Source organism: Carcharodon carcharias, chromosome 3 (genome assembly GCF_017639515.1).
Source record: "Carcharodon carcharias isolate sCarCar2 chromosome 3, sCarCar2.pri, whole genome shotgun sequence".
Taxonomy (NCBI): Eukaryota; Metazoa; Chordata; class Chondrichthyes; order Lamniformes; family Lamnidae; genus Carcharodon; species Carcharodon carcharias.
Window position 1 is genome coordinate 14,338,905 of NC_054469.1, and position 11,216 is coordinate 14,350,120.

The following is an 11,216-nucleotide window of genomic DNA, read 5'->3' on the forward strand; positions in this document are numbered from 1 at the left end:
TGGTAATGAATTCCATAGATTCACCACTCTCTGGCTAAAGAGGTTTCTCCTCACCTCGGTTCTAAAAGGTCTTCCCTTTGCTCTGAGGCTGTGCCCTCAGGTCCTAGTCTCTCCTACTAATGGAAACATCTTCCCCACAACCACTCTATTTTTTCAACTCAAGAGGTGAGAGTGCTATGCCAAATGAGCCATGGCTGGCACCTATGATGTCATTACTTGGGCCCAAATACTTGGACCTGTTCTGGTTCTGGTAAACCAGTCCTGGTGAACTGCTGAGCGCTGCTAAAGATGAAGAATGCGGGGAGTGTTGTGTATCCGCTCACACGTTACAAACTAAATCTGTCTTATCAGAGTTTTGGGCTGGAGGAGACCAGTGTCAGGTTCGAACCTGATAAATGTTTCATTGTGCTGTCAGATGCTGCTCTTCTTTCAGGGACTCGGATGGTATCTCAGGCCAAAGTGTTACTTCACCCAGTTTTATGCTGACTTCAGTGAAATGAAAGGCATTTGGTTTGTAATCGGAGCCTTGAACTCTCCACGTGAACGTTAACACTGAACATTCCTGTTAACGTTTAAAGGGCATCACCATCACAAACAGTTCCTGATTATTTATTCTCAAAAAATGCCTCCATTAAGCTCTTGACTATTACCCCAAAGGCAAGAAGGGCATAGAAAAATAAATTCTGAGGGGAGGTTTCACAGACTAGGCGCTTATTCCCTCGAGTACAGAAGATTAAGGGGTGATGGGATTGGATAGGGTAGAAAGACAAACTATATCCTCTGGTGAGGGGAGTCCACAACAAGGGGGCAGAATCTTAAAATTAGAGCTAGGCTGTTCAGGGGCAGCACTTCTTCAAATACAGGGTAATGGAAATCTGGAACTTTCTCCCACACAAAACTGTGGAAGCTGCGAGGCAAATGAAAATCTGAAAATTGAGATCGATGGGTTTATTTTTTTTGGTGGCTAAGGTTGTTCAAGAGATATGAAGCAAAGGTGGCTGAATAGGGTTGTACAGATTGGACATGATCAAACAAAGGGGGAGGCTCAATGAGCTCTCAGGGTAGGCGCGGAAGGTGGTTGTGTCCCCCCCTTTCACCCCCCACCCCCCAAAAAAACCAGCGAGACACATAAAATACAGCCCCTCATCTTGTTCATCTGTTACATATGAACATACAAATTAGGAGCATGAGTAGGCCACTCAGCCCTTCCAGCCTGTTCTGCCATTCAATAAGATCATGGCTGATCTGAATGTAACTTCAAAGCCACATTCCCACTTACCCCCGATAACCTTTCACCCCCTTGTTAATCGAGAATCTATCCACCTCTGCCTTAAAAATATTCGAAGACTCTGCTTCCATTGCCTTTTGAGGAAGAGAGTTCCACAACTCTCTGAGAGAAAAAAATTTCTTCTTATCTCTGTCTTAAATGAGCGACATCTTATTTTTAAACAGTGACCTCTAGTTCTAGATTCTCCCACAAGAGGAAACATCCTCTCCACATCCACCCTGTCAAAGCCCCTCAGGATCTTAAAGATTTCAATCAAGTCGCCTTTTATTCTGTTAAACTCCAGCAGATACAAGCCTAACCTGTCCAACATTTTCTCATAAGACAACCTGCCCATTCCTGGTATTAGTCTCTGAACTGCTTCTAACGCATTTACATCCTTCCTTAAATAAGGAGACCAATACTGTACACAGTACTCCAGATGTGGTCTCACCAGTGCCCTGTACAACTGAAGCATAACCTCCCTGCTTTTTTATTCAGTTCCACCGGCAATAAATGATAATGTTCAATTGGCTTTCCTAATTACCTGCTGTACCTGCATATTAGCCCTTTTGTAATTCATGTACTATACTCGATGGAGTTTAGAAGGATGAGGGGGGATCTGATTGAAACTTACAGAATACTGAAAGGCCTGGTTAGAGCGGACGTGGGGAAGATGTTTCCATTCGTAGGAGAGACTAGGACCCGAGGGCACAGCTTCAGAGTAAAGGGAAGACCTTTTAGAACAGAAATGAGGAGAAACTTCTTTAGCCAGAGAGTGGTGAATCTATGGAATTCATTGCCACAGAAGGCAGTGGAGGCCAGGTCATTGAGTGTATTTAAGACGGAGATAGATAGGTTCTTGATTGGTAAGGGGATCAAAGGTTACGGGTAGAAGGCAGGAGAATGGGGTTGAGAAACTTATCAGCCATGATTGAATGGCGGAGCAGACTCGATGGGCCGAATGGCCTAATTTATGTTCCTATGTCTTATGGTCTTATGGACACCCAGATCTCTCTGAATCTCAGAACTCTGCAGCCTCTCGCCATTTAGATAATAAGCTTCTTTTTTATTCTTCCTGCCAAAATGGACAATTTCACACTTGCCCACATTATACACCATTTGCCAGACCTTTGTCCACTCACCTAACCTATCTGTGTCACTTTGTAGCCTCCTTATGTCCTCTTCGCAACTTATTTTCCTACCTATCTTTGTGTCGTCAGCAAATTTAGCCACCATACATCTGTCCTTTTATCCAAGTCATTTATATAAATTGTAAAGAGTTGAGGCCCCAGCACTGATCCCTGTGGCACATCACGCATCACATCCTGCCAACCAGAAAAAGACCCATTTATGGCTGCCCTCTGTCTCCTGTTAGCCAGCCAATCTTCTATCCATGCCAATATGTTACCCTCTGTGCCATGATCTTCTATTTTCCTCAATAACCTTTGATGCGCCACTTTATCAAATGCCTTCTGGAAATCTAAGCCCCAATCCCACCTCATTAATTATGCATTCCCGGGAAACTCACCGTTTTGATGGCAGGTGGGCTCTCAGTTGCCCGCTGCACCGTCTCCTCGCTGCTTCATCACCCCGGGCGCCATATTTAAAGTGCAGCCACGCGCACACCTCTCAGTGCTTCCAGGCCACAACAGCTGCAAAGAATACATGGCCCCAAAAGGCAAGATGGCTACAGCTCCCCCCCCCCCCCCCAACCAGTTTAATGGCGCATCCCTCAAGCACCTTCTGGACACAGCGGGGGCTCACTGTGATGTCCTCTACCCCTGCTTTGGCCGCAGGATGGGCAGCAACCTCACCAATCTGACTTGGGAGGTGGCAGCAGCAGTGGTCAGCGCCAATGCCCTGTAAAAGACGACAGCCACCCAGTGCCACAAGAGGACGAATGAACTCCTCTAATCCTCCAGGGTAAGTCACTCCTCTAACCACTCTTAACTCACACACTTACAAACCCATCACACATCCACAGGGCCCTCCCTCATTGCCGGTTCAAGGGACATCACCATTCACTCACTCACACTCACCTTCATTGTCCTCATCATGGGACCACTCACCACCCACACATGCCGGGCATACTTATCATCTGGCATGGCAGGCATCCTGCTTACACTCTCTCCATCTCTATTCATGCAGGACAAGCTGGCACACAACAAGGGGGAGAGGTCCTGGACTGGTGGAGGAATGCCTGAAATCAAGGTCCTCATGGTCTTTGAAAATAGAGCTATCCAGCTGGCCGGTGAGGATCTGGAATGTTCTTGTGCTGATGGTGAGGTTGGCAGTTCTCTACCAAGTGAGGATCTAACAGTGCAACGTCCATCAGAGAACCATGCTGGGAGTGATGTGTCCTGTTTCACAGGACACTGCCATGCACTAATTATCTCTCCTTGTTTTCCCAGGCACATCTGGGAGACAGCCGACAGAGTCCATGACGCAGGGCTTCCAATCAAGCCCCAAAGAAACTTCTGAAGAGGGATCTGAAGGCACCTTCACTGAAGAACCATCACAGCGCTCACCCACACCCTCCACCACCGCAGAAACACATAGCTTGGTGGGACCTAGCTTTAGATTAGTCTCGGGATCACAATCTGGTGAACACATCGCACTGCCTGATCCACAGCAGGTGGAGGCAGGGACTTCCTAGTTGTTCGGCACTTGGAGGACGCTGGAGACCAGAAATCTGCTGAGTCAGAGTCAGATGACGAGCCTCTGGTCTCAGTCATTCCTCAGTTGCTGGAGCTACAAAGACAAGCTCAGGAACATCAGGAAGGGATGTCCGCTGCACCTTGATGGTGCTTGTCATTGCTGCCAGAAGGTAGTGGGCAGGCTATGTTCTTTCATTCTCTCTGTGTGCTCTCAGCACCTTTAAGGTGGGGCTGGCCCCCATCTCGTCAGCATCTGTGACCGGTGACACTGTGCTCCTGAAGGGGTCAGGTGCTGAAGGCTGACAAAGGATCAGGTGCATTTAAAGTTTCATGGCTGCGTCTCCATGATATGACCCTGATCACAGAGCGCAAGTGAACTACCCTCAGCCAAACAGAAGTCAGACATTCTCAGAGACCACGTGAAGAGCTGCATGTCATCATCATCCTCCTGCAACCGAGTGACCATTAGGGCCTTCACTGTGTCTCCATTACAGGAGCCTTATCACAGAGGGAATGTGGGCTGCTTCTGCCAGACTGGAGTCAAACGTTCATAGATGCAACGTGAGGATCTATGGTGTCTCCTCACTACATCTCGTCATCATCTTCCACAAATCTACCAGCTATGAGGGCTTCCTGAGCATGCCTGCCTCATCTGGCCAGTGCGAGGGCCTCAATGCTGTCATCATCACCTTTGAGGACCTCCTCATCCCCATCGATATCCTCCTCAGGACCTCTAGCTCTTCCATCTCCTCCTCAGCCAGCTCCTCTTCCTGTTGCAATGCCAGGTTGTAAAGGGGGCAGCAGACGACGACGATGTGTGACATCCTCTGTGAACTATATTGCAGGGCTCCACCAGATTGATCCAGGCACTGGAACCTCATTTTCAGCATCTCGATGGTCTGATCCACCAAGTTACGAGTTGCAGCATGAGCCTCATTATACCGTCACACTACTGAAGTCTGAGGTTGCTGCATGCGTGTTATCAGCCACGTCCTCTGCAGATAGCCCTTCTCCCCGAGGAGCCACCCCTGCAGCCTCTGTGGCCCCTGGAAGGTGTCAGGGTTCTGTGACCGACTGAGGATGTAGGAGTCGTGCACACTCTTCAGCAGTGTGTGCGGGAGCCCCAACAATCCCTTCTTCCTGAGGGTGCTGCTCCTCCCTCTGCCTAGCCAGGCACCTCCATTGCTCTCTTCTTTTCTGTCTCCGCTCTCTGCACTCCACGAGGCATACAGCTAGTTCACTAGGCTCCATGCTCCTGATGTACTCCTCCTGCAGGATGAAAAAGAGAGATGCATGCATTAGCTTGGGTGTACTAACAACCTCTCTTGGTTAAGACTGAAGACTCCTTAATGCATTTCGGAGAGTGTTGGCCACCACTTAGATGGCCAGATTTTAGTGCACTGCATGACTGCCCAAAGCCCCACCCTCCTCCACCTGACCGATTGGCAGCAGCTTTGCCCATTGGACTGCAGGCTGTGCTCTCAGCTCAGGCACAGGCATTCTCCTAACTCACACTGCAAGACTACACTGTTAGCCTGAACCATGGAGGAGACTGGTCCAAACCGGGTTGCTGACGTTGCAAGGGACTGAGAGCCCCTCCACCAGTGACTGCTCCACTGCCAGCTTCCACAATGAGATTGTACAATACACCCAGCTGTCCAACTGTTCTGCAGTCCACCAAAATGCTCATTAGTTTGCAGTCTGTGCCCGAGGGGTAAAAATCTCTGGAGCACTAGGTGGCACTTTGATGCCTCTTCATTGAATGAGTGGGCAGAGAAGCTAGAGGCCCACTCCAAGCATGTCAACGTAGCTGTGCCTGAACTGTCTCAGCTGCAGAGGAATGGTCACTTTATACAAGGTTTCCCTAATGTGTGGCCACTTCCCTCCCCCACACCCCGCATGTACTTGTGCACTATCTTCAGATGCAGGGTAGCCTTTGCCCCCCCACCCCAACTCACCTCAACCTTGAAATCCAACAGGCTTTGTGAGCTTTGTGCAACATTACTCTGCACTCGCCTCTGAGTTCCGCTTAAAGAGCAGTCCACCAAGTGCACGCCTTATATATACCATTGCAAAACATGTCAGTGTGCAATCATGCCTCGGATGATCCAGCGTGGGAAGAGGAGGGGGGGTAATTCTGGTGGGATGGGCTTATAGTGATATGCCCATCCCACCAGATTATACCCATTGAGGTACTCGACATCCGACAAAAGGAAGTGCAGTCCGCCGCTGGTGGGCAGAGCAGACGATTGCAAACTGGGTTCATATCGTGAAACCGAATTTTGGCTTTCTCACTATATTGTTCACTCATGCCAGCCAGCACTGAAAATTCCACAACAAAAACAAAAATACCCGGAGAAGCTCAGCAGGTCTGGCAGCATCTGCGGAGAGGAGCACAGTTAACGTTTCGAGTCCGTATGACTCTTCAACAGCATCCGCAGTTTTTTTGCTTTTATCTGAAAATTCCACCCTCACTTTCGACAGGACTAACGCTTGCTTTTTTAAACTTTTCTTATTTAAAAATCTATAGAAACACTTACTATCCCTTTATATTTCAAGTTAGCTTCCTCTCGTACTCTAATTTTGCACACCTTATTAATCTTTTGTCATTCTTTGCTGTTCTTTATATTCTGTCCAATCTTCTGACCTGCCACCCATCTTTGCGTAATTATATGCTACTTCTTTAAGTTTGATACTGTCTTTAACTTTTTTAATTAACCACGGATGGTGGACGCTCCCCTGGGAATGTTTCTTTCTCATTGGAATGTATATGTTCTGTGCATTCTAAAATATCCCTTTAAGTGTCTGCCACTGCGTCTATATGGACCTATCCATTAACCTCATTTGCCAGTTCACTTTAGCTAGCTCTGCTTTCATGTTCTCATAATTGCCTTTATTTAAGTTTAAAATACTCGGACCCACTCTTCTCTCCCTCAAACTGAATGTAAAATTCAATCATATTATGATCGCTGCTACCTAAGGGTACCTTCACTAAGAGGTTATCCATTAATCCTATCTCGTTGCTCAATACCAGATCTACTATATCCTGCTCTCTGGTTGGCTTCAGAATCTGCTGTTCTAAGAAATTATCCTGAAAACATTCTATGAATGCCTCATCCAGGCTACCTTTGCCCATCTGATTTTTCCAGTCTATATGCAGATTAATAGCCTCCTTGATTATCGCTGTAACTTTCTGACAAGCTCCCATTATCTCTTCTTTTATACTCTGTCCTACTGAGTAGTTACAATTAGGGGACCTGTACACCACTTCCACAAGTACCTTCTTGCCTTTATCATTTCTCACCTCAACCCAAACCGTTTCTACATCCTGGTTTCCTGGACTTAGGTCATCCCTCGCTAATGTGCTAATGCCTTCATTAATTAACAGAGCCACACCTCCACCTTTTCCTAACTTCCTGTCCTTCCTAAATGTCACGCACCCGTCAACATTCAGGTCTCAATCTGTCATCCTGTAGCCATGTCTCTGTAATGGCTCTCAGGTCGCACTTATTTATTTCTATTTGTGCTACCAGTTCAGCTCTGGTTGAAGGGACTCAGTAGGAGTGTACAGCCTGTACCACCTCTGATAGGTTTTTGTGGGCTAAGGTATCGATGACAGCAAACGATTTGGATTTATATAGCACCTTTAATAACAACAAGTTGTTTTTATATAGGCCTGAATTTTATGGGGGGGTGGGGGGGGCGGGGGCAGCGGCTTCAGGACCTTGATGTTGGGGCAAAGCTAGTCCTGTGCCCGCAGTAGGACTGGATCAGCATTATCTCTAAATCTGGCCTTCTGAGCATCCTTGATTTTCTTTGCTCCACCATTGGCTGTGCCTTCAGCTGTCGTGGCTCTAAGCTCTGGAATTCACTCCCTGAACCTCTCCACCATCTCTCTCCTTCTTCAAACGTCACTGATTGGCTGTTAAGAGCTTTTGAGATGTCCTAAGGCCCTGAAAGGCGCTGTTAAATTGGGAGACATCCCTTTCTTTTCAGACCAACAGCACCCCCTGTGCTGAAAGGAAAATTGCAGTTGGGGGCATGTCCAATCAGATGGATACTGGTCACTAAAGCCAAATAGCGATGTCCCCTGATAATAAGGGAGGTGTCGGCCAGTCTACCCCAGAAAGGTCCCATCAGTTGTTAGCCGGGTTTGGCCTACATGTGAATTCAGATGCACAGCAATGTGATTCATTCTTAACCACCCCTCAGAGGGTCTTCAGCCAATTCGATTCACTCCACATGATATCAAGAAATGGCCGAAGGCACTTGATTTTTAAAATTTATTCTCGGGATGTGGTCTTCGCTGGCTGGGCCAGCATTTATTGCCCATCCCTAGTTGCCCTTGAGAAGTTGGTGATGAGTTGCCTTCTTGAACCGCTGCAGTCCATGTGGTATAGTTACACCCACAGTGCTGTTAGGGAGGGAGTTCCAGGATTTTGACCCAGCGACAGTGAAGGAACTGCGATATATTTCCAAGTCAGGATGGTGAATGACCTGGAGGGGAACTTCCAGGTGGTGGTGTTCCCATCTATCTGCTGCCCTTGTCCTTCTACATGGTAGTGGTCATGTGTTTGGAAGATGCTGTCTAATGAGCCTTGCTGTATTGCTGCAGTGCATCTTGTAGATGGTACACACTGCTGCTACTGTGCATCAGTGGTGGAGGCAGTGAACGTTTGTGGATGTGGTGCCAATCAAGCGGGCTGCTTTGTCCTGGATGGTGTCAAGCTCCTTGAGTGTTGTGAGAGCTGCGCTCATCCAGGCAAGTGGGGAGTATTCCGTCACACACCTGACTTGTGCCTTGTAGATTGTGGACAGGCTTTGGGGAGTCAGGAGGTGAGCTACTCATCGCATGATTCCTAGCCTCTGACCTGCATTTGTAGCCACATTATTTATATGGCTACTCCAGTTCAGTTTCTGGTCAATGGTAACCCCTAGGATGTTGATAGTGGTGGATTCAGTGATAGTAATGCCATCGAAGATCAAGGGGCGATGGTTAGATTCTGTCTTGTTGGGAATGGTCATTGCCTGATACCTGTGTGGTGTGAATGTTACTTGCCACTTGTCAGCCCAAGCCTGGATATTGTCCAGGTCTTGCTGCATTTGGATGTGGACTGCTTCAGTATCTGAGGAGTCACAAGTGGTGCTGAACATTGTGCAATCATCAGCGAACATCCCCACTTCTGACCTTATGATGGAAGAAAGGCCATTGATGAAGCAGCTGAAGATAGTTGGGCCGAGGACACTACCTGGAGGAACTCCTGCAGTGATGTCCTGGAGCTGAGATGATTGACCTCCAAGAAGCACAATCATCTTCTTTTGTGCTAGGTATGACTCCAATCAGTGGAGCGTTTTCCCCCTGATTCCCATTGACTCCAGTTTTGCTAGGGCTCCTTGATGTCACACTCGGTCAAATGCTGCCTTGATGTCAAGGGCAGTCACACTCACCTCACCTCGGGAGTTCAGCTCTTTTATCCATGTTTGAACCAAGGCTGTAATGAGGTCAGGAGCTGAGTGACCCTGATGGAACCCAAACTGGGCGTCAGTGAGCAGATTATTGCTAAGCAAGTGTCGCTTGATAGCACTGTTGATGACCCCTTCCAATACTTTACTGATGATCCAGAGTATACTGATGGGGCGGTAATTCGCCAGGTTGGATTTGACCTGCTTTTTGCTCACCATGCGTGACTCCTCAGAAACTGAAGCAGTCCATGTCCAAATGCTACAAGACCTGGACAATACCCAGGCTTGAGCTGACAAATGACAAGTAACATTCACGCCACACAAGTGCTAGGTCAATGACCATCTCCAGCAGGAGAGAATCTAACCATCGCCCCTTGACATTCAATGGCACTACCATCGCTGAATCTCCCATTATTAACATCCTGGGGGTTACCATTGACCAGAAACTGAACTGGACTAGCTATATAAATACTTTGGCTACAAGAGCAGTTCAGGGGCTAGGAATCCTGTGGCGAGTAACCTACCTCCTGACTCCCCAAAGCCTGTCCATCATCTGCAAGGCACAAGTCAGGAGTGTGATTGAATACTCTCCATTTGCCTGGATCAGTGCAGCTCCCATAACACTCAAGAAGCTTGACACCATCCAGGACAAAACAGCACACTTGATAAGCACCCCATCCACAAACATTCATTCCCTCCACCATCAACACACAGTAGCAGCAGTGTGTATCATCTACAAGATGCACTGCAGGAACTCTACAAAGCTTCTTAGGCAGCATCTTCCAAACCCAGGACTGCTACCATTTAGAAGGACAAGGGCAGCAGATACGTGGGAACATCACCATCTGGAAGTTCCCCTCCATGTCGCTCACCATCCTGACTTGGAAATATATCGCTGTTCCTTTACTGTCGCTGGGTCAAAATCCTGGAACACCCTCCCTAACAGCACCGTGGGTGTACCTACACCACATGGACTGCAGCAGTTCAAGAAGGCAGCTCACCACCACCTTCTTAAGGGCAACTAAGAATGGGCAATAAATGCTGGCCTTGCCAAAAAAAGCCATATTCTGTGACTGAACAAAAAAAGTTTCTTCAAAATCCTTCCATTTGTGGAGAAAGCTCACAGGGGAGATAGTGGCGTATTGATGATATCACCGGACTTGTAATCCAGAGACCCAGAGTAACCCTCTGGGGATATGGGTTCAACTTCCACCACGACAACTGGCGGAATTTAAATTCAATTAATTTATAAAATCTAGAATATAAAGTTCGTCTCAGTAACGGTGACCATGAAATTTTCACCGATTGTCAGAAAAACCCATCTGGTTCACTAATGTCCTTTAGAGAAGGAAATCTGCCATCCTTACCCGATCTGGCCTACATGTGACTCCAGAGCCACAGCAACTCTTAACTGCCCTCTGAAATGGCCAAGCAAGCCACTCTGTTCAAGGGTAATGTAAAACAAAAATTCATTAATGGGATATGGGCTTGTCGGGACCCAGTCCTATTTCAAGTGCTACATGGTTGGTCAGAGGAATCCATATCTGACAAAAATTTTAAAAAATTCATTCACAGGAAGCTGGCTTGGCCCAGCATTTATTGCCTATCCCTAGTTGCCCTTGAGAAGGTGGTGGTGAGCTGCCTTCTTGAACCGCTGCAGTCCATGTGGTGTAGGTACACCCACAGTGCTGTTAGGGAGGGAGTTCCAGGATTTTGACCCAGCGACAGTGAAGGAACGGCGATATATTTCCACGCCAGGATGATGAGTGACTTGGAGGGGAACATCCAGGTGGTTGTGTTCCCATGTATCTGCTGCCCTTGTCCTTCTA